At 53.4% G+C, this 27562-nt stretch overlaps 1 protein-coding gene and 1 long non-coding RNA gene across 13 annotated transcripts in view; one reads left to right on the top strand and one right to left on the bottom strand.

The window, feature by feature from the left end:
- The window catches only part of IQSEC1 (IQ motif and Sec7 domain ArfGEF 1), a 392952-nt gene that overhangs the window by 188457 nt on the left and 176933 nt on the right, over window positions 1-27562 (bottom strand). The window lies entirely within an intron of this gene.
- Window positions 25471-26467, top strand: LOC144339538 (uncharacterized). Its single transcript, XR_013414568.1, has 2 exons — window positions 25471-25592; window positions 25722-26467. It is a non-coding gene; the product is annotated as an uncharacterized LOC144339538 (long non-coding RNA).

Consider the following 27562-nt stretch of genomic DNA (forward strand, 5'->3'; position numbering starts at 1 on the left):
GGAGTGCGTGGGATGCAAAAGGGCCTGAAGGTATCACCAACAAGAAGAAACAGCCTCCGGGTCACGGGCGGTGGGGGGAGGGCGCAATTCTAGCCCCCAAGTCCTTGTGTAGGGTTGTCCTGGGACAGATAAACAGGTTGTTGGGCTCAGAGGCCATAGATAGGACCCTCGGAGGAAGACGAACAGGGAAGAGTGCTAGCATTTATTGAACTCCCGCTTATTATGACATCTCCTCGGATGCCCCAAATAGCCATATGAAGAAAGCGATTACTGAGTCCCTTTTAGAGATGAGGAAACTGATGCTCAGAGACACAAAGAGACCTGCTCTGTGTTACTCAGCCAGCACGGAACTGAGCCGACCAGGGCAGCCCCAGCAGCAGTAAGGGTGATGTTAGGAGGATGCTGACTTCAGCTCTGCTCAGGGCAAGCACCCTCATCAGAGCTGCCTGGTGAGAGAGTGAGATCCTTGTCATGGGAAGTGTGCAAGCAGAGGGGCCACGTGGAGGACGGGGCTTCATGGCAGACAGGAACCCAGCAATGTGTAGGGTCACCTTCAATACTCGTTCAATCCTGGGATTCTGACGTAAGAAGGATAGCGTGTTTAAGGACCAGAAAACTAGGCCTCCGTGATGGCGGCCCTGCCAGCACAGCCTGCAGCAGACAGGGTGTCCAGCTGCAGTCAGGTGGGTCCTTGCTGGAGTGAGCGCCCACGGTTGACAACAGCCCCCACCTTCATAGCTCCTTTCCAGTTTTACAGGCTAGTGGTTGTGATGGAATAGCCGTTACCAAAGTGAACCCCCTTGAAGCCTTCAGGCCCACGTGCTGTTACCCCATTTCACAGACGGACAGAAGGCCTGAGGCCATGTCTTGGACTTCCGTCTGAGACTGGCTGGCCTGATGGGCATGTGGGTATTGGCCAATGCGAGGCTCTCCAGGCTGCCCAGGCCCTTCCCGTGGGGAACACAGACAGAATGTCTTCTTGAGTCCTCACCTGCAGGTGGCTGTCACCTGCTGTCCTTACCCAGGGAGGGAATTTGGAAGGTGGTTCCACGCGGTCCCTCTGCTTGCACACTTCTCCTCTACCCCCAGTCTAGCTGGTAACTTGGGCTCCCGCAGGGCTGGCGCTGAAGGACTGAGGTTGCTGGTCACCCAGCCCAGAGAGACTGTTTTGGGGCAGAGTGGCATAGGTAGGCTGGGGACACAGCAGGCATGGACGCTGCCCTCAGACCTCAGCTCAGATCCTGATCACTGCTTGCCTGCTGTATGACCCTGGGCAAGGGGCTGCTGACTCTGAGTCTTAGTTCCTGTATGGAAGATGGGAAAGGCAGATTCCTTATCCAGAATGGACAGACGTGAGGAGGATGACAGGAGAAGATGCCGGTTTGTGCCCACCGTGGCGGGGGTGACACCGCACATGCTCAGTGAGGGCTGCTTGTCACCATGATCATGACAGCGCTGTTGGCCTTGGGAAGCCTACCTCAGTCTCCATGCTGGTTCAGCCCTGGGAGAGGGGTGTGGAAGAAACTGGCACACAGAGCCACCCGCAGGGCTGGGAACCAGCAGGCGTCTTTTTTCCTGGGAGGGTCAGGGCCTTTCTTCACCCTGGTTGGAGTCACTGCCTATTTCCATATTGTAGTGTATCATGGTAAACGCAAATCAAACCCATCTCGCCAGCTTCTCACTGCACTCAGAACCAAAAGAAAGCCTGGTTCTGCCCCACCGTTCTGCCACCCCCGCCTGCTCCCATCTATGAGAGCCTCGTTCCTGCCTCAGGGCCTTTGCACCTGCTGTCCCCTCCCCCAGCTCTCTGCACAGCTCTCTCTTCAGGTCTCAGCTTAACAATCACCTGCAAGGGAGGCCTTCCTGGGCACCCCTGAAGAAGTGGCCCCCAGGCACTGTCTCCCCACCCAGTTTACTTCCTCTAGACCATTTAAAGTCATCCTGTTTAATTGTTCTTTCTCAACATCTGTCTTCTCTCAAGAGAATGTCCTGTCCACAAGGCAGGGTCACCCCCTGTCTTGGTTATCGTGGCATCCCCCAGTGCACTGAATGGGGCCTGGCACACAGTAGGTGCTAATAAATGTTTGCCAACTAAATGAATGAATGACCTCAAGCCACACTCCCTCATTCACCCCCAGACGGTTCGGTGGGAACCTGGGTACCACCCTGTAGCTCTACTTATTTCACATGCCTCATCCTTTGAAGGTTTGGTGAAAATCCCACCCCAGACAACATTCTTCCTATAGTCTAAATCTGCACTGAGCAATTACTTTCGAATCCACACTAATAATAGGTCTTGTGATCATAGTTTATTTGCTGCGACTTTAGTTAATGGCCTGGATGGAATATTTGCATCTGGAAAGTTCCCCTGATGTTTTAAAGAGTTCCCAAATTCATCCACCAAAAGGAAGAGAAATAGCAAGAAAGAATAACTCAGAGAACTGCGTTGTTGCCTCTTGGTGAAGAAAGAGCCCTACAGTGTGCACAGGAGGTCTGCAGGCAAGCCCCTTCACTTCTCTCAGCCTCAGTCTCCTCATCTGTAAAATGGGTTGGTAAACCTGGCCTGGCAGGGGAGGAGACCGTGAATCGATCCCAAACCTTGACAGCTGTGATGACTTTGCAATATGCTGAGAGCCTCTGTACCACTATCCCAGTCGTGTTTTTCTTTTAACTATTTTTAGTTAAATGCATTTTAAAGGGAGTTTTTCTTTCACTACCACAAATGGAAAACCAGAATCACTTGCTGTCTTCGTCTATTTTGTGCTGCTATAACAGAATATCTGAGACTGGGTAGTTATAAATGTATTACAGATATTTATTGCTCAGTTCTGGAGGCTGGGAAGTCTAGGGTCGAGGGGCTTGCACCTGGCAAGGGCCACCCTGCTGCATCCTCCCGTGGCAGAAGGTGGAAGGGCCAGAGAGCATGTGCACTAGGGAGGGATGGGGCAGAACCTGTCCTGTTTATCAGGGCCTGCTCCCAGGACAACTACCCCGCTTCTGAGATAACATGAACACCTCCTGGTCCAACCCCCTCTTCAAGGCCCCGACCCTCACCACTGCTGCCCTGGGGACTAACTTCCCAATGTATGAACTTTGGGGGACACACTGAAACCACAGTAATAGAGCACAGTCCCCCCACCCTGTCTAACACAGCCCCCCCTGTTTCTCTTCTTCTCCGGTGCCTAGTGTTCTGTGACCCACTGATCACATTGTGTGTTTACCATCTGTTTCTCACACTGGATTTGTTTCGTGTCTGTCCCATAACTGCTGAGTCCTCAGGGCTTAAAACAGGGCAGTGTGCTCACGCAGTGGGTGGCGAAGGAACGGATGAAAGTGGAGGGGGAAGAGGAGCTGCCAGCCATTCATGCACGTGCTCACCCAGCACCTGTGTGCTGACGACGCCCTCGCTCGACCTCTCTGCTCACTGCAGGGCCAAGGTCCAGATGCCTCTACCACATCTATGAGAGCACAAGCTTAGTGTGCCCAGGCCCACCGCACCCCCAGCTTCCCGAAGCCTGCTCCTCCCCACTCCTGTTCTCTCCAGGCCCCCACCCACCCACTCTCACCCCTCCCAGCCTCCACAGCCCTCGCTGGTTCCTGTTGCCCTCCCCTCTCCTCTGAATGGCTTTAGTACCCTCCCTACCCTCCCTGATTCAGCTCTCAGCCAGACCAATCCTTTGGCTGAACCTAAGTGAGACCATGGCCCTCTTCTGCTCAGTACCCTCCAGAGGCCCCACGCCACTCAGAATAGAAACCCCAATCCTTGTCATGATCCACAGGCCCTGCTTGACCCCCTGGGCCTTACTTCTCCTCCTCCTAACTCTGGCTCAGGCACACTGGCCTGTTGCAGTTTCTCCAGCTCTAGCTCCAGGATCACCTGCCCCAGGGCCTTTGCATGTGCCATGCTTTTTGCCCAGGGGGATATTCAAAATATTTAACACAGGCACTGGTCCCGACCACTCCAAAACACCTCCTGCTAGGCTAAGTATTAACTCCTTTATTGCAGACCCTAGGGACATCTGAGGAGGGCCAGGAGAAGGGCTGGACAGGGACAGCCACAGTGGGAGCCCTTCTGGGGGTCCAGACAGTGGGCTTTAACCCAGGGGCATAAAAAGATTTCAGTATTGTAACGACAGGTGTGTAACCGCTGGACATCTACTCTGACTTGGCCTGGCCCACTCCTCTCCTATTGGCCAGGAGGCCCCCTTGGGCCCCTCCCCAATACACACTGCCTCACCCCATCCTGGCCTTTTACTTTAGCACTTGTCACTATAAGATACTGCACAGCCCTAAAGTATAAACAACCCAAGTGTGCATCAACAGATGATGGATAAGCAATGCGATTTGTCTGTACACAAAACATTGTTTAGCCATTAAAAGAAATAAAATTCGGGAAGTGCTGGCTCATGCTTGTAATATCAGCACTTTGGGAGGCTGAGGTGGGAGGATCACTTGAGCCCAGCAGTTTGAGACCATCCTGGGCAACACAGTGAGACTCAGTCTCTACAAAACTACAAAAAAAAAAAAAAATGTTGAATTAGCCAGGTGTGGTGGTGCACGCCTGTAGTCCCAGCTACTTAGGAGGCTGAGGTGGGAGGATCCGTTGAGCCCAGGAGGTCAAGGCTTCAGTGAGCTGTGTTTGTGCCACTGCACTCCAACCTGGGTGACAGAATGAGACCCTGTCTCAAAAAAAATTGTTTTTAAAGAAATGAAGTACTGATATATGTGACAACATGGATAAACTAAGTTAAAGAAACCGGACACAAAAGGACATATCTTCTGTGATTCCAATGGTATAAAATGTCCAGAACAGGCAAATCCATAGAGACAGAAAGCAGATGAGTGGCCACCTGGGACTGGAAGGAGGCCTAGGGAGTATTAGGACGGCTGCGAATGGGTATGGAGTTTCTGCCTGGAGTGATGAAAATGTTTTAAAATGTATTGTGGGGATCGTTGTGAAACTCAGTGAATTAACTAGAAAGCATTGAATTGTACACTTTTAAAAACACTGTACAGGCCGGGCGCGGTGGCTCACGCCTGTAATCCCAGCACTTTGGGAGGCTGAGGTGGGCAGATCACAAAGTCAGGAGATTGAGACCATCCTGGCTAACATGGTGAAACCCCGTCTCTACTAAAAATATAAAGAAATTAGCCAGGAATGGTGGTGGGCGCCTGTAGTCCCAGCTACTTGGGAGGCTGAGGCAGGAGAATGGCGTGAACCCGGGAGGCGGAGGTTGCAGTAAGCCGAAATTATGCCACTGCACTCCAGCCTGGGTGACAGAGTGAGACTCTGTCTCAAAAAAACAAAAACAAAAACAAAAACAAAAAACAAAAAAAAAACTGTATATTTTAAATTTCCATATTCTATATTTTGGTTTGTCTCCCTACAGTTAACATGCTAGCTTCATGAAGGTAAGGATTTTTGTCTGTTTTATTCACTATACTCTAGTGCCTGGAATACCATCGGTATTCAATAAAATGTGGACTGAGTGACTGAATGAATGAGTGGATGTATGAATGAATGACTGCAATCTGAGCTCAAAGTCCTGCTTACTGGTGAGTCCCAGCACTCAGGCACACCCCCATCCCGTGTTGCACCTCTCTGTGTCCATGCGTGCCGCCTGCTGCAAGTCCCCCACAGGACATGCTCATGGCGTCTGTAGGGTGATTGGTGACAGTGATGGTTCAGGGCAGGTACTGGCAGAGGTGGGCCCCACACTGGGCTGAGAGACTCCATAGCCCACCACATCCCGAGAGCCCCTTCTCCCTCCCCATAGCCTGGTGTTGATTTCAAGGGACTTTGCTGGGCTCCTGCCATGTGCCAGGTGCTCTGCTGGGCCTGAGGAGACACACTAAGGGGACCTGGTACCCTGTGATTGGTATGAGCTCAAGTAGAGATTTTAGACTTCGATCCTCAAGCTCAGAAGCACCTCAACTGGGGACACTCAGGCACAGACAGGCTGAGAATGGAACCCGGGTATCCACAGTTCCCTTGACCAAGAGCCCTGTGCTGAATTTGAACCTCGGCCGCAGGGACAGCACTGGAAGACTGCAGGGAGCTGCCTGACCAGCAAGGAGGAAGATTAATTTGGATTTGGCTGACCTGGCCTCCTCCTCACCGCCCACACTCCTCTCCCCGATGACCCATTCTGTGCTGTTTCTACGTCCTTCCCCCAGAGAGGTTTGTAAAGACTTCTCGTCACTCAGGTCTTGGCTCAGTGGGCACTCTCTCAGGGAGGGCTCCTGCCCGCCTCGGTCCTGCACTCCCTACGCCATCCCTCACTCAGGTTTACATCTTGACTCCGTCACCACTCTCCCAGGGCAGCAGCATCGGTCTCTCTGCCGGGTTGTTGGTTGCTGTCCTCCTTCCTCATTGGTGTGCAGACTCCAGGAGGCCAGGGGAGTCTGTTTTATTCACTGAAGCAGGCTCAAGCTATAGACCGTGTCTGGCACATAGCAGGTACTCAAAAAATATTTGCCTAATGAATGAGAGAGTTTGTTTACAGGACCAACGCTGGAATGAGACCCAGGACAGTGTTGCTGGGCCTTTGACTTGGGCTTGGTCCTACTGAAACCCATCCATCTTTTCTTCCCCTGGCCTCCTGGTCTCCCTGCCTTCCCTGAGCACGGCCCTCCTTTGTGACTACTGCAGAAGCAGGGGCTGGGGCATGAAAGGACCCGGAAGCCCAGGTGGGACGGGCCCACAATGCTCCCAGGAAGCCCGGCCTGGCTGTGCTGCAGCCTTGCCCCTGCTGACCTCTCTGTTCACCCCAGCTGTTCCTATGACCAGGCCCCTGTCAACCCTCCCTCTGCATTCAGGGAAACAGAGGTGTCTGAAGCTCCAACATAAAAACCAAAACACAGGCAGGCAGAGGACCCATGTGTTGCATTTGGGGAATCTGCAGGCGTTTTCCTAGGAAAGCCGCATCCTCCGTGGAAGCCTAGACTGTTCGGGCTTCCTCCCAGGTCTTCTCTTTGGTGTGGGAGGGCAGCTTGTGGGGGGTCGGGGTGGGCAGGGCCTGGAGGTGCTGGAGCAGGGCAGTCGTGGGGGAGGTGGTCAGTATCCCCAGGCCCCCCAGGCAGTCCTGAGGGCTGGTGCAGGGCCGAGGCCAGGAGGAAACCAAGCATGGCTCGCTCTGGGGTCAAGCTGCCCTGCACTGTGCAGGGTCACAACTGACTGCGTCAAAAGGGGCTAGTGAGATGCCTGTGCCTAGGGCTAAGCAGGCCAGCAGGGACCTATGAGGCAGGAGAAGGAGAACTTGTGAGCCACTGCCAGCTCTGAGGACACCGTATCCCAGGGGTGTCTCCATAAAGTCTCAGGGAAGTAAGTTCTGGGGTTAGTACAGCTCAAAGGCGCTGGGTGTAATGCTCAGAAGTTCCAGCAGAGGGCAGCGCTCGGCTGCTGCAAAGCCCTGCAAAGAGATACCTGCAAAAACTGTCCCGGCTGCCCACAGACGTCCCAGAACCCTGTTGACCTGGCTCCTTCCCAGGCCTGCCCAGGCCTCATTCCCTGCCACATGTCCTCTCCCCATCTGGGTTAGGCTAAAATAATCCCAGGGACTGAGATACTGCCAAGAAGACACAACACAGAGATAGGACCCTAAGGACCAGGAGCAGCGGCTGCCTGGGTGCTGGGAGCTTCTCTGAGAGGGCGACATTTAAGCCAAGAGCTAAATAATGGGAGGAGCCCATTTTAGCCCCTAACCCGAATTATTTCTGTTCCCTCACTTGCCAGAACAATCTCAATGGTGTCTCCTCTATCAACCCCTCTGATGGTGGCCCCTTCACGTAAAACACAGTCCACCAACATTCAGGCCCTGCGCACTCTAGCCCCACCCACCTTGCAGGGTTCCTGTCCCAGTGCCAGCCCTCCTCGCTGTGTTCCAGGCACACTGGCTGACTTTGCATCTCCAAGGCAAACTTCTTCAAGTCCTGGGGCCTTTGTCCTTGCTGTTTCCTCTGCCGGGAGCATCCTTCTCCCTCCTGTAGCCGGCTCCTCCCATTATTTCGCTTTTGGCTCAGAGAGGCCCCCAGCACCCGGGCAAGAAATGCTCCCAGTCCTCACGGTCCTATGTCTGTGTTGTGTCTTCTTGGCAGCATCTCAGTACCTGGCATTACTTTAGCCTAACCCAGGTAACAAGTGACTAAATCATATCTTGGTGGCTCCACACAGGTCCTGCCCCTGTCCAGAGCATAGTCTGTGGTTTCACCAACTCCAGCTGGGGAGGCGAGAGGACACAGAAAGACATTAGGAGCAAATAAACAAACTCTCTTATAAAGGAGACATCGTCCCTCAGCCAGAGCCTCAGCCCCATACCTGACAAGCCCAGCCAGGCTCAGGGACGGAAGGAGACCTGGGGCCTCCATCCCAGCTCGGCCTGCTGCAGGATGCGTGCCCCTCCAGCATCCCAGGTGGTGCCATCTGGGCCCCAGCACCTTCACTGATGCAGAGTTTATGTCCTCACCGGGCCCCAGGGGAGACCATTAGGAAGCTTCCTCCACAGGAGGAGCTGGGCTCCACCTCCTGCCCTGCACAGATGAGGGGCTTCATCCAGGTCCTTGTGGCTCAGGGCAGGAGTTGGGGAGGCAGGGCTGCCTCCTCCCCAGGCTCAGGGGACGCCACGGGGGAGGAGGTTGTTCAGTGTGACTCTCCTATGTGTGTCCCCTTCATACAGCACATGGGGTGTGTGGCAAACCCTGGACAAGGGGACATAAGACGCATGCAGCTACAGCCTGGCGGCAGGATCAGGCCTGAGCACTGATGATGACTGAGGCAGACACAGTTGGATCCACTGTCTAGCATCCAGTCCCCCTTATCCCAGAACCTCCTCCCCACTGTTGGTCCATGTGACTTGGCTAGGTCTCCCCTCTCCATTCTCAGCACCCTCTAGGTCCAGGGATGTGCATGTGATCCAGCCTGGTCAATCAGAGCATAAATCCCTCTGTTCTTCATGTGATTGGCTTAGAGATGGGCCTGTGATCTGAGTCAGGCCAATAAAAGTCAGTCCTGGCGCTTTTGCAGATCTGAAAAAGAGACCTCTTCCTACTAGGGCCACTGAACTAACTGGCTGTGAGCCTGGGCTTCCTAGGGCCTATCGTGTTACACTGTAAGAGCAAACCTTCCAAGAATGAGACAGCAAGGGAAACAGAGCTGAGGGATGAAGAGAGAGAACTGTGACATCCGATCAGGGTCCTCACTGATCCACCGATGGTAGCAGGCAGCACCTCACATCACAAGGGAGAAGCTGGTTCTGTGGGAGTTTTAGGATTGAAGGCACTTGTGGCAAGGAGATTATGGAAGAGGAAGGGACTGCACCAGGCCTTGAAGGATGAGACTGTTAACACAGGAAGATAAGTGATCAGGCATTCCAGATAGAAGGCAAAGGCAAGGGCTTGCAGGGGCTGACCTTGAAAAGAAGGATTTCACTTCCACCCCTCTCCCGGACGTTCCATCTCTGCTCTAGACTCCCTCCCCTAACCATATACAAAACACGAACCAAAGAGGCTCTTCGAGATACAGAGTGATGGGAGCTGGGGTGGGGGATGGGGTGTCTGAGCCCCTTTAATTTTGTTCCTATCTGAGTATGTGTTTTCTGACAGGAAGATCTGTGTCCACTCAACTTTTCTCTCCTCCTGACACCCCACCTGCACTAAGTACTGTTAATGGATCAGCCTGTGAGACTGCTTCCACCATTCCCCCATAATACAGATGTGGAAACTGAGGACAGATAAATCAAGAGTATGGCCTGTCCCTGGCCATACTGCTGGACAAGGGCTGCAGGGCTCAAACTCAGGCTGACAGGCTCCAGCAGCCACGAGCTCCGGGGCCTTCTCCCACTGAGCACTGTGTGACCTGCTGAGACCACCTGACCCTTCTGGGACTCCACGGGGAATTCAGGGAGGATCAATAGTTGAGTTCAGTTGTTACCTCCCCAGGCAAGGGATGCATTTCGATGGACCATGGACACAGACTGAACCAGCTGCAGGCCACACTCTGAGACAGGAGCCCAGCAAACAAGTGCTCCTAAGCTTGTGGCTGTGGCTGTGGTTTTGTACAGTGGTGATCATGACCATTCACTGGAGCCACACCTGGGCAAATGCTGTTGCACCGAGAGCCCTCCTCCTCTCCACCTTGCTTCTGGTTTACTGCAGCTTAATAACAATGCCCCACAAGTCGACCAGCCCAAGAAGCTGCCTCCATCTCTGCCTGTGGGTGGACCCCAGGCTGCCATGTGTAGTCTGGTCCACGGTATACACTGCCTTTCCCAGAGGTGAGCCCGGCATGGTCCCCGTTCCTGAAGGCCCCAGGGAGTTGGAAAGGTGTGGTCAGTCCCCTACCCCCACCTCCCAGGGCATCTCTGAGCCTGTAAAAAACGCACATTCTCAGGTCTACCCAGACCTCCTAATCAGAAACCCTGAGGTGGGGCCCAGCCATCTGGGATTTAACCAGCCCTGGTGACGCTGGCGTGCACTCCTTTAGGGAAGCGCTGGCTTGGTGGAAACAGCAGCATGGGGGAGCTGATGGACAGAGCTAAGGACATTTTAGACATGTGTTTCCTACTTAATGCATACCCAGCGCCTCCTCAGAGGCCAAGCCGCTTCCTGCTCAGTGATAATCACTGCCACTCCCCGCTCCTTTCCCAGCCATCTGGGGCCTTTTCCGCCACTCCATGGCACTGGGTGGCTCAGTGGGGACGCTAAGGACGCAATCACCAGCCTTTTAGGAACTGGCGCTTGTGAAAGAGGTGGGGACGTCCTTCCTCGGAGGATGCTGAGCACGCCTGTCGGGACGGGCAATTTGCAGAGGGCTCCAGATGCGGCAGGACAATGGAGGCTGATTGGCAGGGAGCGGGCGGGGCAGCTTTCATTCCACAGCCCCACGCAAAAGCGCTGAGCCAGCTGCAGAGGAGAGAGGCCTGGGAAGGATGAGGCTGAGGGAGGGGCGGCGACATTCACGTGAGACCTCATGCATTCACTGATTTATTCACACACGCCTGCATTCCCTCATTTGGAAGGCATCATGATGGGGTGGGAAGAACCCTCTGAGTTGTCCAAGCTCCAAGGCTTCAATCCAGGCTCCTGCACATCCTTGGTTCCTCCTGCCTCAGTATCCGCATCTGTGATCTGGGCTGCCATGAGGCAGAGAAAGGACCCCACGGGCGAAAATGCCCAGCGTCCTCCCTGGCTCTTTGTAGGTCCCAAGTGTGGACTCAGCCTTCCCATCCCCTCTTTTTCTTCTCACTCATTCAGACATGTATTGCACACCTAGTGTGTACTAAGACCTGACCTGGGCAGTGGGAGGCACAGGTAAGACCTCCAGGCCAGGCCCTAGCTCTTGGGGAGCTCACAGTCTTGGAGGTGGGGCATGTGGGGGACAGGCCTCTAAGTGATCTCGGGGCAGGGTCAGTGTTGTGAGAACCATCTATTGATTTATTCACTCATTCCTTTGCTTATTCACTCAACAAAATTTACTGTGTCACCATACACTGGGCTGCATAGGGCACACACCCTTCCCAGGAGGGATTCGCAGTCTAGCAAGAATCAAGTATTTGGGGGGCACAGAGGGCAAGAAGCTGACTTAGCATTGGGAAGACACCACAGAGGAGGTGCCACATGAGGTGAGTTTTGAAGGATGTATATAAGTTCACTGGGGCCTGGGGTTGATGTGAAGAAAACACACCCCCAGAGAGGAAGAAACATGAGCAAAGGCACAGCAGCCTCCTGGTGCTTCCGAAGACCATGCTGGCAAAGGGCAGCACAGTCGCAGCCACTTAGCTCTATACCCAGAATAGCACTGTCACGCTTGAGGGAGGCACAGAAGCTGCCCCAGCTGCCCTCCCACCAGTGCTGGGCCTTCGACAGACAGCCATCATCGAGTGAGCACCCGGTGTGCACCTAAGCCCTCTCCTAGGCCTTTCTTTACATGGCATCCCTTCGCCTCTGCAAACCTTCCAGAGGGAAGCGATCGCCCCTGATTTACAGAAGAGGAAAGCAAGGCTCAGAGAGGGATGGTACCTTGCCTCCCGCACAACTGGAATAAGAGCTGGGATTCGAATCCGGATCTGCTTGACTCCAGAACAATGCCTTTCCCCCTCCCTGCTTCCAGACGTGGCTCTGGTCCCCTCCAGTCACTGAGTCTCCAGCTTGGCAGCCATACTCCTCCTGGCTGCTCACCATAAGCCCTCCAGGCCCTGTGCCCAGAGCTCCCAGGCCCTGGCCATGCTCCTGTGTTGGCGTCAACTTTCTGGATTTCACATGGCCTCCCAGCTCGAGTCTCAGCCTTTCCATCTGTGTACAGAGGCCGGGCCCCCCAGCTCTGCAGCTGCCAGTCCCCACCTCCCGACACACTCATGCTGTGAACGCCTGATAAACCATCTCTGGGCCTTTAAGGGCCTTTTATTTCTCCAGCCACGCTTTTCTCTACATTTTAATAAGCTGCTTGCAAAATTGGTGATTGATGAGTAAGAATGAGGAGGATGCAGGGCTGAACATTTTTTTTCCTGGAATCGCTTCTGGCTGTGCATTCAACTTTAAATTGATTAATAACGTGCAGACCCAACATTAATTATCAGCCATTTGTCACTGGGGAAAGCTGGAGCCTGCGCCTGTGTGCAGCCCCTTTCTTCATGACCAGCTCAGTGGTATAGGAGATGCCCATCTGCCCCACAGCAGTGCATGGAAGGCCCTGGACACTTAAAGCCCTGGCAGCCTCAGCCCGCTGTGCCCTGGGCATGTGGGGGCTTCTGAAGGCCAGGCCTGAGCATATCAGGGCCGACCCCAGATGTCTGGGGCAGTGGTGCTCTCAATGTCTGTCCTGCCCTGCGCTGGCTCATGGCCTTACCTGACCCTAGGTCAGGTCTTCAGGTCCCCAGAAGACCCTAGCATTTCTTCATTCATTCAACAAACATTTATTGAGCAACTATGATGTGCAGCCTTCTTTCTGGAGGCTGAGGGCACAGCAGAGATCAAAACAAGGTCCTTGACTTTTTGTGGGGGCAGCCTGGCAATCAATGGAACCAACGAGGAAGCTAACAAATTACAGTCTAGCAAGAATCAGGAATTTTTGGAGCATAGACGGCGAAAGCTAACTTAGGATTGGGAAGGTACCACAGAGGAGGTGCCATCTTAAGTGGATTTTGAAGGATGTAGAGGAGTTCTCTGGGGGTGGGGGGGATAAGTAAAGAAAGCACAACCCCAGAAAGGGAACAGTCTACAAAGAAAAGACAAGACAGTAAGAATCAGGAGGGTTAGGAGGAGGGTGAAGGTTTCCACTTAAATAGGAGGATGGAGAGGACCTCACTGAGAAGGGGGTGAGGGAGGGAGCCAAGGAGACACCTGTAGAAGAGTATTTGAGGCAGAGGAAACAGCAGTGGAAAGGTTCTGAGCTAGGGGAAAATGGATGGCTAAAAATAACATGATGCAATGTGAAAGAAGCCAGTTACACAAGACCAGTGTAATATGGTTCCATTTGTATGGAAAGTCCAGAATGGGCAATTCAGTAGAAAAAAGAAAGTAAATTCAAGGTTACCAGGGACTTAGGGGAAGAGGAAGTGGGAAATGACTGCTAATGGGTGTAGGGTTTCTTTCTGGATGATGAAAATGTCCTAAAACCGATTGTGAAATGGATTCACAACTGTGAATATACTAAAATCCACGGAATGATACACTTTAAATGAATGAACTTTACAGTATGTAAATTCCAATGAAGCTGTTACAAAATAACTTTGTCATATGTCACGTAGCGATCAGTGCCAGAAAAGAAAAGACACGGCCGGGCGCGGTGGCTCACGCCTGTAATCCCAGCACTTTGGGAGGCCGAGGCGGGCGGATCACAAGGTCAGGAGATCGAGACCACGGTGAAACCCCGTCTCTACTAAAAATACAAAAAATTAGCCGGGCGTGGTTGTGGGCGCCTGTAGTCCCAGCTACTCGGGAGGCTGAGGCAGGAGAATGACGTGAACCCGGGAGGCGGAGCTTGCAGTGAGCCGAGATCGCGCCACTGCACTCCAGCCTGGGCGACAGAGCGAGACTCCGTCTCAAAAAAAAAAAAAAGAAAAGACACGGGGATAAGAGGACTTTCAGGGGTTGGGGGGAACAAGCAGAGTGTCCCCAAAGAGGTGATATTTAAGCAGAAACCTGGGCTGAGCCACAGGTCCAGGAATAGGGTGGTGGCTAGACTAGCCTGTCCCGCACCTGCCACCTGGGGCACCACTGAGTGTAGCCCTGGGGACCATGGCCCTTGGAGAGGGGTGGGGAGAGGCAAGTGGGACCTTCAGGGAAGTTGAGGCCAGAGTGAGGCACACAGGCTATTATCAGGGTCCACTGGGGCACCAGATTATAGCTGGTGAGGCATAGGCAGATGAGGTTTTCGGATGTGCAGAACTGTATTTTATGAGAAGTTGACATATTTAAATCAGCAAGAGTTGCAACATCTCAAAGCTGGTAGGAAAAATGGTTTTTAGGCTCAGGCTACTTTCGAAAGAGTGAAGGCAGTGCTGCTCAGGGCTTACAGGCAATGGTGGACTCCTCCCCTGAGCTGGGAGTCCTCGCGTGCATCTGTGGCCCTCAGAAGCGCCCACCTCACTCAGGTTGGCAGAGCGCTATGGCCATGGAAGCGCAAGCCAGCCTGTGCAAGAATCAACTAGGCAGAAGTAAAAGGACTCTACCCATTGCCCGGGGCTGGGGCTCCATCTCTGGGAGGCCTCCTTTGCTCTGAGTTTTAGGAAAACAGCCATCTTTATTTCCTAAAAGGTGCCCCCAACCCCCCCGCCAACTCGGGACAACTTCAAATGCCAGGAAAGTCCTCTCTACCTCAAAGCAGTCCCTGTTCAAGCCGCCACCCCCAACTCCTCTCTCTGTGGAACCACAGCCATCAGTGAAGGGGACAGCTGCACGCCTGCACCCCTGGCAGAGGGCACAGCTTGTGCAAAGGCCCCAAGGAAGCAGTGTGCCTGGTGTGATCCAGGAAAAACAAGGAATCAGGGAACAGAGGGAGGGATGGAGACAGCTGGAGGAAAGGAGAGGGGGTCGGAGGTGACGGGGACAGTGGGGCAGGCCTTGGAAGGACTAGGCCTTCACTCTGGCACAGGAGCCTTGGGAGGGTTCTGAGTAGGAGGATGGGAGGAGCCCGCTGGATTTGTGCTGAGAACAGTGGCGTGGTGAGGGCTGCAGGAGCTGTGAGAGCAGGGAGGAGGTGAGGCACCTAGGCTCGGGAGAGACTCCGTGGTCCTAACCCCTCAGCTGTGCACAGGGAGTTGGGGGGTGTGGGGAGGTAAATAAGGCAGGTGCAGAGCATGGTCCTCCCTCCAAAACAGAAGACTTGGCTGGCTCCTACCTCTCTCATTACCACACTCTTCCTACATCTAGGCCTTTGCACATGCTGTTCCCTCTGCTCAGAACCCCCTTCCCTCTCTCTTTATCTGCCTGGTGAATGTTCATCCTCAAGTGCCTAACCCCTTGTATGGAGAAGTTACTCTCTCTTGCTGGGGTTAGCACCCCAGGGTGGGGTTTCCTCCCACTCACCTGGAGGGTCTGGGCTTTCAGCATGGACCAGCTTCCTGAACACCTCCTTGAGCTCCACCTCTTGTAGTTGGAGTTGGCACAGCGAGGGCCGCCCAGGCAACTACAAGGTCTTCAGGTCAGTGGTTGGGAGTGGGTTAGTGGGAGAAATAGGCACAACGCCACCAAGTGCTGGTAAATCCAGCAAAGCCCAGAATTCCGGGCCACATCAGGTGGCGTCTCCAGCTGAATTCCTGCCGAGCCTCACATTTTGTTCATCGATTAATTCTACAAATGTTTATTGAACTCTGGTCTGGGCCATGGGGATTGAGCAGTAAGTAGGAAAGACAGTTTCTGCTGCCACAGCATTGCGGGGACAGATAGGAAACTCATAAACAAGTGCACACAAAGGATGCTTTGAAAGATCACGCAGTCAGTGCTGTGAAGATGAAGAGGGGCGGCCAGGGAGGGCTTCCCCGAGGAGGCAATCTTTGAATTGAGACCTGAACAAGGCCAGCCATGGAAGAACCTGGAGCAAGAGTGCTCCAGACAGAGAAAACAGACCACGTGTTCGAAGGGCTGCAAGAGAGCCGAGAGGCTGGGAGGAACTGAGCTGGGAAGAGGAGGTGGAAGAGGGAGGCTGCTGAGGGGAGTGTGGATTTTCTGCTAAGTGCAGCAAGGAGCCATGGGAGGGCTTCAAGCCTGACAGTGACATGATGCGACTTCTGTTTTTATAAGTACCTTTAGGCTGGGCGTGGTGGCTCATGCCTGTAATCCCAGCATTTTGGGAGGCCGAGGTGGGTGGATCACAAGGTCAGGAGCTCAAGACCATCCTGGCTAACATGGTGAAACCCTGTCTCTACTAAAAATACAAAAACTTAGCCAGGCCTGGTGGCACACGCCTCCAGTGAGCCGAGATCGAGCCACTGCACTCCAGCCTGGGAGACAGGGTGAGATTCCGTGGGGGGGAAAAAAAAAAAGCACCCTTCTACTGCTGAGAGGGCCAAAAGGAATAGAAAGGAAACAAGGAGGTCTGGGAAGCCCTGGGAAGGTGAGCAATGGTGGTACCTGGCTAGATAGTGGCCTGGCAGGGAGAGGTGCTCAGGCCCCAGTCTGTCCAGAGGGAGCTCCCGGCTTCCACGAGGGATTGGAGTGGCTGGGAGAGGAAGGGGAGTCAGGCTGGGCTGCTGGCAGAGGGGCTGGGAGGAGACTCAGAGTCCTGTTTTGGCTGTGTCCAGTATGATGTCTGTGGGGCCTCCAGGTAGAAACATGGAGGAGGCAGCTGGATGGGTAGCAGCGGAGTGGTGAGTGGTACAGGCTAGAGATATAAATTTGGGGCCATCTTTCAATTTTATTGTTTTAGAGATAAACCCTGATGAAGTCCAGGAATCAATAAACAGAGACTAACACTGGCCTCCTTCCCCATCCAGATCCTGGGAGACGATTTCACGAGTAAGTGCTTTGAAAATGACTCTGGCCTTGCAGGGGTGGGAGGGGTGTGCAGTGAGCCAGCAGCCCAGTCATGAGCCATTGATTAGTAAACTCTGCCCGCTCATGCCTATAATCTCAGCACTTTGGGAGGCTGAGGCAAGTGGATCACTTGAGGCCAAGAGTTTGAGACCAGCCTGGGCAATGTGGTGAGACCCTGTCTCTACAAAAAATGCAAAAATTAGTCAGGCATGGTGGTGTGCATCTGTAGTCCTGGCTACTCAGGAGGCTAAGGTGGGAGGATTGCTTGAGCCCAGGAGATCAAGGCTACAGTGAGCCGTGATGGAGCCACTGACTCAAGCCTGGGTGATGGAGCAAGAACTTGCCTCAAAATAATAATAATAATAATAAATAACCTCTGCCTTCCATGTGAACAAACACCCATCCTGGAGCCTGAGACTGGGACGGGCTGGGGAGCGGAGGCCTGGGCCCAGCCCTGTGTTGGCACTGCCTGGGTTGGTATGGAGGGCTGGATTTGAGGCTGGATTTCCTCACCCATGTGGTTTGGGCCCATGGTTTCCTTCTCTGAGCTTCTGTTTGCTCATCTGAGTAATGGGCATGAAAACCTGTGCTTCACAGGGGTCTGGCAGGAGGAAAGGAGCAGGTGTGATCCATGGTTCTCCACAGCACTGTCCTTCTCTGCTTGGGTGGGGATTGGGGATTTGCAGGTATTTGTTGGTAACCACGGAGCTCCCCTCACAGGCTGCCACTGTCAACTGCAGGCCACGGGTCCCGCCCTCCAGGCCTTTGCATGTCCAGCCTTCCCTGCTTGGATGCCCTCCCTGGCACTCCACTGTCAGCAGACTTGCTTGCTTGCCACTGAAATGTAAGCTCCAGGAGGCAGGCACTGAGCACAGCTTGTTCACGGCTGCATCCCTGGTGCTGAGGGCTGTGCCTGCCACAGCCCACCTATTACTGCATTTAGTCCTTACTACCACCCTGGGAGGTCAGAAGTTTCCAGATGAGAAAACTGAGGGCTGAAGACAATTGGCACCTTGTCCAATTCAGCCCCGTCGGAGGTGGCAGAGGGGGCTCAGATCAGGTGCTTGGCGCCCCCTACCTCAACCCGCGGGCTGGATGTCAGAAGGAACTCTGACTCCTCCACAGGGATGCAGCTTGCTCCCATGCTCTGAAGTAGAGCCAGGGCCCCAGGGCTCTGCCTCTGCCCCAGCCCCTCCCTGGCCCATGTCCCCGGCCGGCCCCAGGCAGGTCAGCTCAGGGAAGGGGCCTGCATCGATCTCTCGCCACCTCCCTAAGCCAGAGCTGTCTGCTCGCTCAGATATCATCAGCTTCCCATTAAGCAGATCAATAGCTTCCACTGGTTTCCAATTTGTTTCCAGAAATTCATCTCCCAGCCACCTTTTTAATTAACCCCCCTCCAACACACCCGAGGCACCAATAGATCACCCTCTCCCCTCCACCTTTGTGGACCACAGACCACTAGCTCCACCAGCCTCAGGGGAGTGGCAGGTGTGTTTAAAGCTGTCTGATCACCATCCTCAGTCACTGGAAAAGCTGGCCTTGCTGCCTGGATGCCATTCACGCCTGTCCCCGAGGAAGGGGCCGGGCCCTTCACCGTGAGGAAAACCAAGAATCAGGGAGGCCAAGCAGCAGCTGGCAAGAGCTAGAGCCAAGTGTGCCATTGGGGTGGGCAATTTGCATGATGCGCTTCATATGCAGCAGGCACTGGGGGTCTGGCTGGCAGGGGGGCTGGCAGCTGTGATTGCAGAGCAGAGGAAAGTCGGAGGCCTGACACCCAGAGGGTGTGCCTCCTACCCCTAGGAGTTCCCCGGTATTCCATGCTGCCTACCATCCCACGAGGGCAGGGGCTGTGTCTGCCTCCATCACTGCTCTCTCCCCAGCGTGTGGCACATAGTAGGTGCTCAGTAAGTCACTAAATGAATGGCAATACTTGCCAAAACTTAGGACATTACCTTTGTGCCAGGTATTGTTCTATTTAATCTTCATAGCACTCCCTGAGGTGGGTGCTACTAGTATCTTCATTTTATAGATGGGAAAACTCAGGCACAGAGAGGTTCAATGACTTGCCCAAGATCACACAGCTAGTTAGTCATGGAGCTGAGATTCGAGCCCAGGCCATCTGGCTCTAGGGCTGTTGGTACTAATAGCCCCACTCTTCCTTACTTGCTCCCCATGGCCTGTCAGCTCCGATGGGCAGGGACTGGGTCCTGTGCCTGGTGTAACTTCTGTCACACACAAACATAGCATGTTTGCTGAGTGAATAAATGGTGACTTCTGCACTCCCTGCTTCCCAAAACAACCTAGTTGACCCGTCTGTTGGGGTAAATCTGGAGTATTTCATCTGGAAATGAAGGGAAGAGATGGGGTAAGTTCCCCTGGGTGACCCTGGGGTGACAAGCCTCCCAGTGAGTACACTGCTGGGGCCAACATTAGGGACTCTCTAATTCCACCTCCATCTCCCTTTTCACCAATCCCTTACATTTCTGGGCTCTCTGTAGTCTATTTGAAAAAAAAAATACATTCACAGCCGTGATGTTGTTCTTCTGTGGACTCTTGCAGCTTTCCAGCCAGGTGAGGAGATTTCCACTGCTGACCTAGCACTGGGAACAGACACCACCCGGGTGCCATCCTCTTTCCCCTGTGCACGCTGGGGCCACATCTTAGCAGTTTCATCTCCAAGTCTCCCTCCCCTATTCCTCTCCCCTTCAAGTGGCCCTGGCTCTGGACTCAGCTGCTCTCACGGGACCTCAGGTGCAGGGCCCATCATGGCCCCTTCCTCTTCACCCCTCACTCCGGCCACTAGCGGACGCTAACCCAACAAACAACTAGGTCCTGCCTGGCCCCTGACCCATGGCAGGGTCTGTAGGAGCCAGGCCTGCAAGGGTTGGTCGGGGTATGAAACGAGCGGGGCGTGCTGGGGCAGGGCCAGGATGAAGATCATGGCTCTCCTCTAACCAGGAAGGAACCAGTGCAGTGCTGCTAGATTTTCTCAACTGTGGAGAGAAGATGAAGCCCAGTGTTTAACCTGAAATCTTCTGGCTTGCCAATGCTAGTACTTGATTACATGATCACATTTAAAAAGTCATTTTACTTTTAAAACACATGCTGCAGGCCAGGGGCAGTCTGTCGGCTGCTAGTCTGTGACTTCTGCCCTGTGCAGTGTGAACTCTCTGGCTCAGCATTCAAGGTCTTTCATGGTCTGGCGCCTTTGAGCCCACAAGGAATCTCTACACAGGACTACACTTCTGTGTCTGCGACACCCTCTACTCAGAACAGCACTGTTCCTCTAGGAAGCAGGCCCTGACCCACTCCCCTCCAGGGGACTCTACCACTCCCTACTTTACACCCATCTGGTCTCCTGCCCAGGCCTCCACAGTCGGGGCAGAGCAAGGCCTGGAGTCCAGGATCCTGGCCACACATCCCAGGGTTCTCCCGGTGTCCTCTGGGGTGGCAGCAGACAGATGCTGCTCAGGGACTGCCACTCACTCCCACCAGTCCCACCCCTCCTGGCAGGGGCAGAACCTCCAGCTCTGAGAAAACCAAGAAACATCAGAGGCGTAGTGAATCCTGAAAAACACACGGAAGCTGGCAGTCGTATTTTAAAATATTACCCAGTTAACAAAATCAACAGCCTCCATGCGCGCATACACACTCTCCTTCCCCCCACTGCCTCTCCGTCCCTCCTTTCTGTATCATGGGCATCTAAGAGTCCCCCTAGATCCGTTCTCCCTCCCCTAGCCTCAGCAGGGCCCATGGGTAACCAGTGAAAGACTGCATTTCCCAGCCTCCTTCCTGGTGAAGCATAGCCATGAGACTGAATTCTGGCCACGGGGATGTGTGCAGCATCTGAGTCACACCCTCTGTCCCCTCTCCATGAGGGGAGGTGGCAAACTGGCCTCCACCCCGAGGGATGGCTGGCCTGCAGTATGTGGCTTAAAACTAAAATATTTTTAAAATGTGATCATGTTATCACCTACTAGCACTGCCAAACAGAAGACTTCAGGCGAAATGCTGGACTTTGTCTTCTCTCCACAGCTGAGAAAATCTGGCAGCCCAGGGTTGGTTCCTTCCTGGTTAGATGAGCACTGTGATGGAGGTGGAGTCATCAATAGAGGGAGCCTGGGTTCCTGGGTGACTCTGTGGAGCAGAGCCTCTGGCTCCCCAGGCTGCCTGCTTCCTCTGCATTCTGAACAGAGAGAGGAATCCACATCCAGCTACTGCCTGGAAGCCTTCCATAATCTCAGCCTGGGAAAGCCCAACCCATGAAACTAGACTTCTCCAGGAAGCCTCCCCGTTTCCCCTCCCCTCCCCAGCACCTCCCTGGGCTCCCACTGCCCACATTCCATTGTGACTCTCTACCTCCCCCAGGCCTCAGCCACTGCCTGCTTGGCAGCTCCTTGGACACAGGACCCTGGAGTCCCCTTCTTATTCAGGAACTCGGCATGAGACCTGGGATAATCAGAGTCTCTGTTCCGAGCACTTGCTATATGTCAGGTGTGGTTCTAAGCTCTTTATCTCATGTAATCCTGAGGCCAAGACCGTGAAATTGTACAGATGAGGGAAACTGAGGCCAAGTGACATGCCCCAAATCACATAGGAGTAAGAGACAGAGAAGACTCAAATTCAGGCCATCTGGTGTCAGAGCTCCCTGCCCTTAACCCTTAGGCAGCACTGCCTCTCCACAGAACAAGGCTGATCCACATTGAGTGGATGAATAATAAATAGTGCACGAATCAATGAATGGGCACTGCCCTCCTCCTGTGGCTCCATGGGTTAGTGCAGGGCTGAACCCTGAGTACACACTCAAAACATGTTTATAAAGTGAGCAACTGAGCAAACATCCTGGGTGGACGATTGTTTTTGGAAGTTGTCATCTCTTTGGAGTTTATGACCTTAAAATCCTTAACATACATTTTTCTCTCCAAAATACATCATTTTAAGACTGTTTGAGAAGAGACACCACATGCCAGTTCCATGGCCCATTAAAGTTAACCAACCATGCAGATTTAGTGGGAATGATGAAAATAGTAAAAGACTTGGGTAGTTTTCTAGAATGGCTTAAATCATCATGAAATGCCAAGGAAAAGTAACAGTGAACTTGTGAAACACCACAAAGCTGGCAGAACCCCGGCCATATCTCATTGCCTGTGTCCTTTTTGATGTGGAGAAGGTACAGAGTGGCTCTAGTGACCACCAGGGACAGAGACCTGGGGGCCTCTGTTCACTCCCGAGAGGTGTCTATAGACTGTAGGGTCTGCCCAAGAGGTTATCCGGAAACCAGAAGACCCATGTGTGGATGGTCAGGGCAGTGGCTAGAGAAAAACAAAGCCCTTTACTACTTACAAGCTTTGAAGTCTAGATCCTCTATAAATTATTCAGGCAAGTTAAGGCGGCGGCCATTGCCAACAAGACCATGCCCCCTGTGGTTGCTATAGTTAATTAAGTGCCTTCTATACAGCAGGCAGTGTTAGATGCTTCCGGGATGTTTAATCTTTCCAGTAACCAGTTCTGGCAAGTGTCATCTCCATATTACACATGGAGAAACTGAAGCTCAGAGAGGTAAAGTCACTTGCCCAAGGCCACAGAGCTGGTAAGTGGCAGATTTAGTATTTCAACCAAGGCTGGTTTCAACACACACATTCCAAGAAGAGGCTTTGCTCAGCACTAAGTTGGAACCCAAAATACAACAACTGGTATAATTTCTACTGGCATCATGGTGGTCTACAATCTCTTCCCAGTGGGCCCCATATCCCCAGGCCCAAGACCCTAATGGGGACCACTCCATCGACCACCAGAATCCTGCCCCTGGGCCACTGGGTCTCATGATCCAGTTAAGCCCCAGTGGGCACAGACACGGTGATGCGGTCCTTGCCTCAGAATCAGGCCAGCCATACATGTCCGGAACACCCACCAGCCTGCTCCCTCCCCAGGGCACTTGCTGAGCTCTTGCCTGCTGCACTCCAGCCTGGCCAGCCACGGCCTGAATGAGCTCCAGACTCCAGCCCAGAGGGTGCTGGGGAGCAGCCCCGCATGCTGCCACTCGTATCTTATGGCTATTTACACCTAGCAAACAAAAAAAAATTATAAAAAAGCATAAAGGAAACAAAGAATCCCTCACAACCCCACCGCCTGGAACCCACTGCCTGGAACTCACCACTCTACCTTTCTGGGAGTTTCCCCAGGGGATTGTTTTTCCGTAATTGATGTCCACGCTATAGAGTTTTTAGCTTTGCCTTCTACTTTGTTCACTGACCATTATTTCACAAACATTCTTCCACCTCATTTTTTAAAACCCTAATTTCTAACAACTCCCTTATACCCATACATGTGGCTGTAATACAAATCATGATGCAAAATTCCTATGTTTTGTTATTGCTAACATTTTGTGATTATAAAGCAGTGTGCTGAGGCATTTTCTTATTTTTATCTAGTGGATTTCCTTCAGGAGCATTTCAAGAAGCAGAATTATGGGTGGAAATGTGTGGTCATTTTGGGGGCCCTCAGTGCAAGCACCTGCACTGCCCTCCAGATGCCTCGTCCAGTTTGTATCTCCACCAGCAGCAACGGGCATGCACATTCTGCTATTTTTTTTTTTTTTTTTACCCACATAGCACTCATGTTCCCTCTTGCCAAAATTCTCCTTTTGACAAAACACCTCCCTACATTGTGAGCCAGACTTGGTGGGCAGGTCAGCCAAGGCCCTCGATGGACAAACTCATCCCTCTGAGTTTGGAATCCTGAACTGAGTGGTTCCAGGGTAGAAAGCCCAGCGGCAACCTCATTGCTCCTGTGTGTTTGCCGTTTGGGTCTGCTTAGCATGAACAAAACTTAATAACATCAGTGAATCAAAAAGGGCAAGTCACAAACAGATAAGCATCATCCAAGAGAATGTGTGTAAATCTCACAAATGAAACAGAAGCCTGTGGGTCACACAGCCCCTCTGCTGGAGATGGGATGGGGGGACCTGCAGGTCATGGCCCCTGAGTGAAACGTCTTGAAGGCAAATGCAGTAAACGGTGGACAGGACATCTATCGGGGACAGTGTGGCCTCTACAAGTTCAGACATCACATGGTCAACGTGTCCTGGGGCCTGGCCATGGATGCGGGCATCCAAACAGCTCCCAGAGGCAGCTCCAGTGGCCTCCAACCATCAACATGGAAGGGGATGGCCAGAGCATGGGCAGAATGACACTCGCTGGGAAACTGCGGGGTGGTGTACAGGCATTACCGAGGGACTGGCATGTGCACAGCTGCGTGGTGAAGGCACAAGCTGTGATATAAGGATTGTCTACAGGGGGGAGGGTGGGGCAGCTCTGAGCAGCCAAGGCCCCCCTCCTCCCTCCCATTCTCCCACCACTCTTTTTTCTTCTTCTTTCTTAAAAGAAGAGATGAAGGAAATAAGGCGAAATACAAATACCAACCAATCTGGGTGGTGAGTATGTGGATAGACAGAGCCCTCGATCAGGTAACCTGAGCTCATATCCAAGCTCTGCCACCCCCCAGGTCCAAAACTGCTTAAAGAAACTGTACCTGCCTCCAGGGGCTGTGACATTTGTCCCCACCCAAATCTCATGTTGAAATGTCATCCCCAATGCTGGAGGTGGGGCCTGCTGGATGGTGTTCGGGTCATAGGGGCGGATCCCTCATACTTGGTGCTGTCTTCCTGATAGTGAGTTCTGGCGAGATTTGGTCATTTAGAAGTGTGTGACCCTCCTCTCCCTCTCCTGCTCCCCTCTCCTCCACTGCCCTTTCTCTTCCTTCACCTTCCGTAGGCCTGAAACATTTTGTAGTTAAAGAAACCTGGCTGGGCGCTGTGGCTCACGACTGTAATCCCAACACTTTGGGAGGCCAAGGCAGGAGGATCACGAGGTCAGGAGATCAGGACCACCCTAGCGAACACGGTGACATCCCGTCTCTACTAAAAATACGAAAATTAGCTGGGCGTGGTGGAGCATGCTGTAATCCCAACTACTTGGGAGGCTGAGGCACGAGAATCGCTTGAACCCCGGAGGCGGAGGTTGCAGTGAGTCGAGGTCGCACAACTGCACTCCAGCCTGGCAACAGAGCGAGACTTCGTTTCAAACAAACAAACAAACAAACAAACAAACAACCATATGGCTGGAGCTGAGTGATTCCAACAGGGGTGTCCCAACAAGACTGTTCCCAGGTCCTGCTCTTGAGCCACCTCCTCCACCGGGCTGTCCTGGTTCTGTCTTCCACGGGCCTGATTCTGCCCACCCACCACACCCCTTGACCACCTGAGCCTGACACCTGGCTCTGACCCTCTTGAACACAAAAGCCCTGCCTGCTACCTTGGGGGCACAGGTGCTTTTTAGGCTGCTGAGAGTCTGCAACAGTGCCAGCTTCCCCAGCCTCAGCTGTCTTCAAGATTTATGCTCTGCACTTCCTGTCACGGGTGTGGAGATTTACACTGGGTGGGTCAGGACACCAATTAAAGGGCCAATGTAAATGAACCCTGTGTTAAAGAGCTTACCCAGGAAACAGACAGCCAGCTCAGCAGTAAGCAATGACGACACCTGGGGGGAATTACCGCACCAGCTGTCACCCCCGTAAGAAAAAACAGGGTGGCTGGAGGAGCATGAAGATGAGAGTCCAGGAAGCGGGTAAGAAACTAAGAGGAACAGCCAGGGCCCCTGCCACCCAGAAAAGGGTGCCAGAGAGTGCCCATGCCCACTGCCCTGGCACGGCTCCTGTCCTGCAGAGGTTGGAGAGCAAAACACTGCATTTCCCAGGTACCATACAGCTGAGTCTGGGAGGAGAGTTCTGTCCTGGCCTACGTTTTCCGATCCTCAGCCCACATCCCCAGCGTGCCCAGGGCTCACCGCACCCCCCTAGCCTGGCTCCTTCCTGCTTCTCATTAGAGAGAGCTGTAACGCCTAAGTGAGGTAGGGCCACTGCTCTGCTACCTGGGCAGCCTCCTGGGTGGTGAGGGGCTGCCAGTGGCCTCCTCATCCTTAGACTGACAGCCTCCTGACCCCGCCTTCCTGATGGGGCCGAGGCTACAGCTCCCTGGCCAGGCCAGTTCTGCAGTGCTGTTCTGGGAGTGTTTATGGAGACCCTCCAAGAGTCTGTACCTGCAGACTTCTCACTGCAGGTAAGCACCTGACCCCTGGGCTAAACTCTTTCTAATTAAGAGCTGAGTGTTACGGACTGAATATTTGTGTTCCTTTAGAATTCATATGCTGACGCCCTAACCCCCAATGTGACAGCATTTGGGGGTGGGGCCTTTGGGAGGTGATTAGGCTGAGATGAGGTCATGGGAGTAGAGTCCCCATGATGATATCAGTGTCCTTACAAGAAGAGAAAGAGGCATCAAACTTCCCTCTCTCTGCCATGTGAGGATACAGCGAGAAGGCAGCTGTCTGTGAACCAGGAAGAAGGCACTCGCCAGGAACCCAATCCGCCAGCAACCTGACCTTGATCTTGGACTTCTAGCCTCCAGAACTGAGAAATATATTCCTGTAGTTTAAGCCCCTCAAGTCTCCAGCATATTATTACAGGACTCACAGCAGACTAATACACTGGGTGATTTTGTTTTCTATAGTAATCCCTGCCATTGCCCTGGGCAGCCCTCCCATCTCCTCTCCCTGCACTCTCGTTGCTGTTCCCTGTACTTGCCCACTTTGCACATGCTGTTCCCCTGGTGGGCTGCCCTGCCTTCCATCTCCCAGCCAGACTCCTACTCAGACTCCAAGGCACCTGAATTGTCAATTCCCCTGGAGCCATTCCTGACATCTGTAACCCTAACGCAAACACAGAGATCCTGGCCCCCACTCTAAGTTCAATGTTCACCATGGCAGGTGCCTGAAGTACTCCCATGCTGGAGGTCCACAGTGGACAGGGCAGCAAGCACGGAGGTCACTAGCCAGCCCAGCTGAACCAGCTGGGTGATCTTGGGCAATTCCCTTGCCTTTCCCCTGAAAAGGGAGGCAAGACTGGTAACACCTGCCAACAGCCCGGAAGAGTCCCCGGCACATGTGCAGTGCTGCACTGAGGGTGGCGTGCACTCTCAGTGAGAGGGACTGACAACCAACCAATAAAGAGATGTCCGGAAAAAGCTCTGCCCAGCCCTGAGAGCCAGGAAGAGGACAGTCTGTCTGGGGTGGTCACGGAGGGCTTCCCAGGGCGGGCACTGCGTGCTGGCCCCCCGGGCGCCTCTGAGCACTGGCCATGGTGGATGCGGCAGGAGCCTCTCACAGACAGTGGGCTGGTGGTCCAGCAGCAGAGTGTGGGCTGCAGGGCCAGGGAGCTGCCTGCTGGCCTGCAGCTTTGGGTACAGGGGCGAGCAGGCCCACCTGCCCCTATGCCCCTCCCCTGACCTGGCCACACAGGCCTGACAACAGGGCCCAGGTGGCACACGGAGGAGGAAGCCTGAATGACTTTGGGGGCTCCCATGAGTGGAAGCCACCAATGAGGCTCACATCGTCACTGAGGCCAGGTGAGGCATGAGACAATGCTGTCACATGAATCAATTCTGAATGTACCAAATTTCATTCTGCTGTGTTTAAAAAGCAGCTGGTGCCTCATAAAGTCACTGTGAGCATCAGTCACCGGGTCGCAAGCAGACGTGCCT

Source organism: Macaca mulatta, chromosome 2, assembly GCF_049350105.2.
Source record: "Macaca mulatta isolate MMU2019108-1 chromosome 2, T2T-MMU8v2.0, whole genome shotgun sequence".
Taxonomy (NCBI): Eukaryota; Metazoa; Chordata; class Mammalia; order Primates; family Cercopithecidae; genus Macaca; species Macaca mulatta.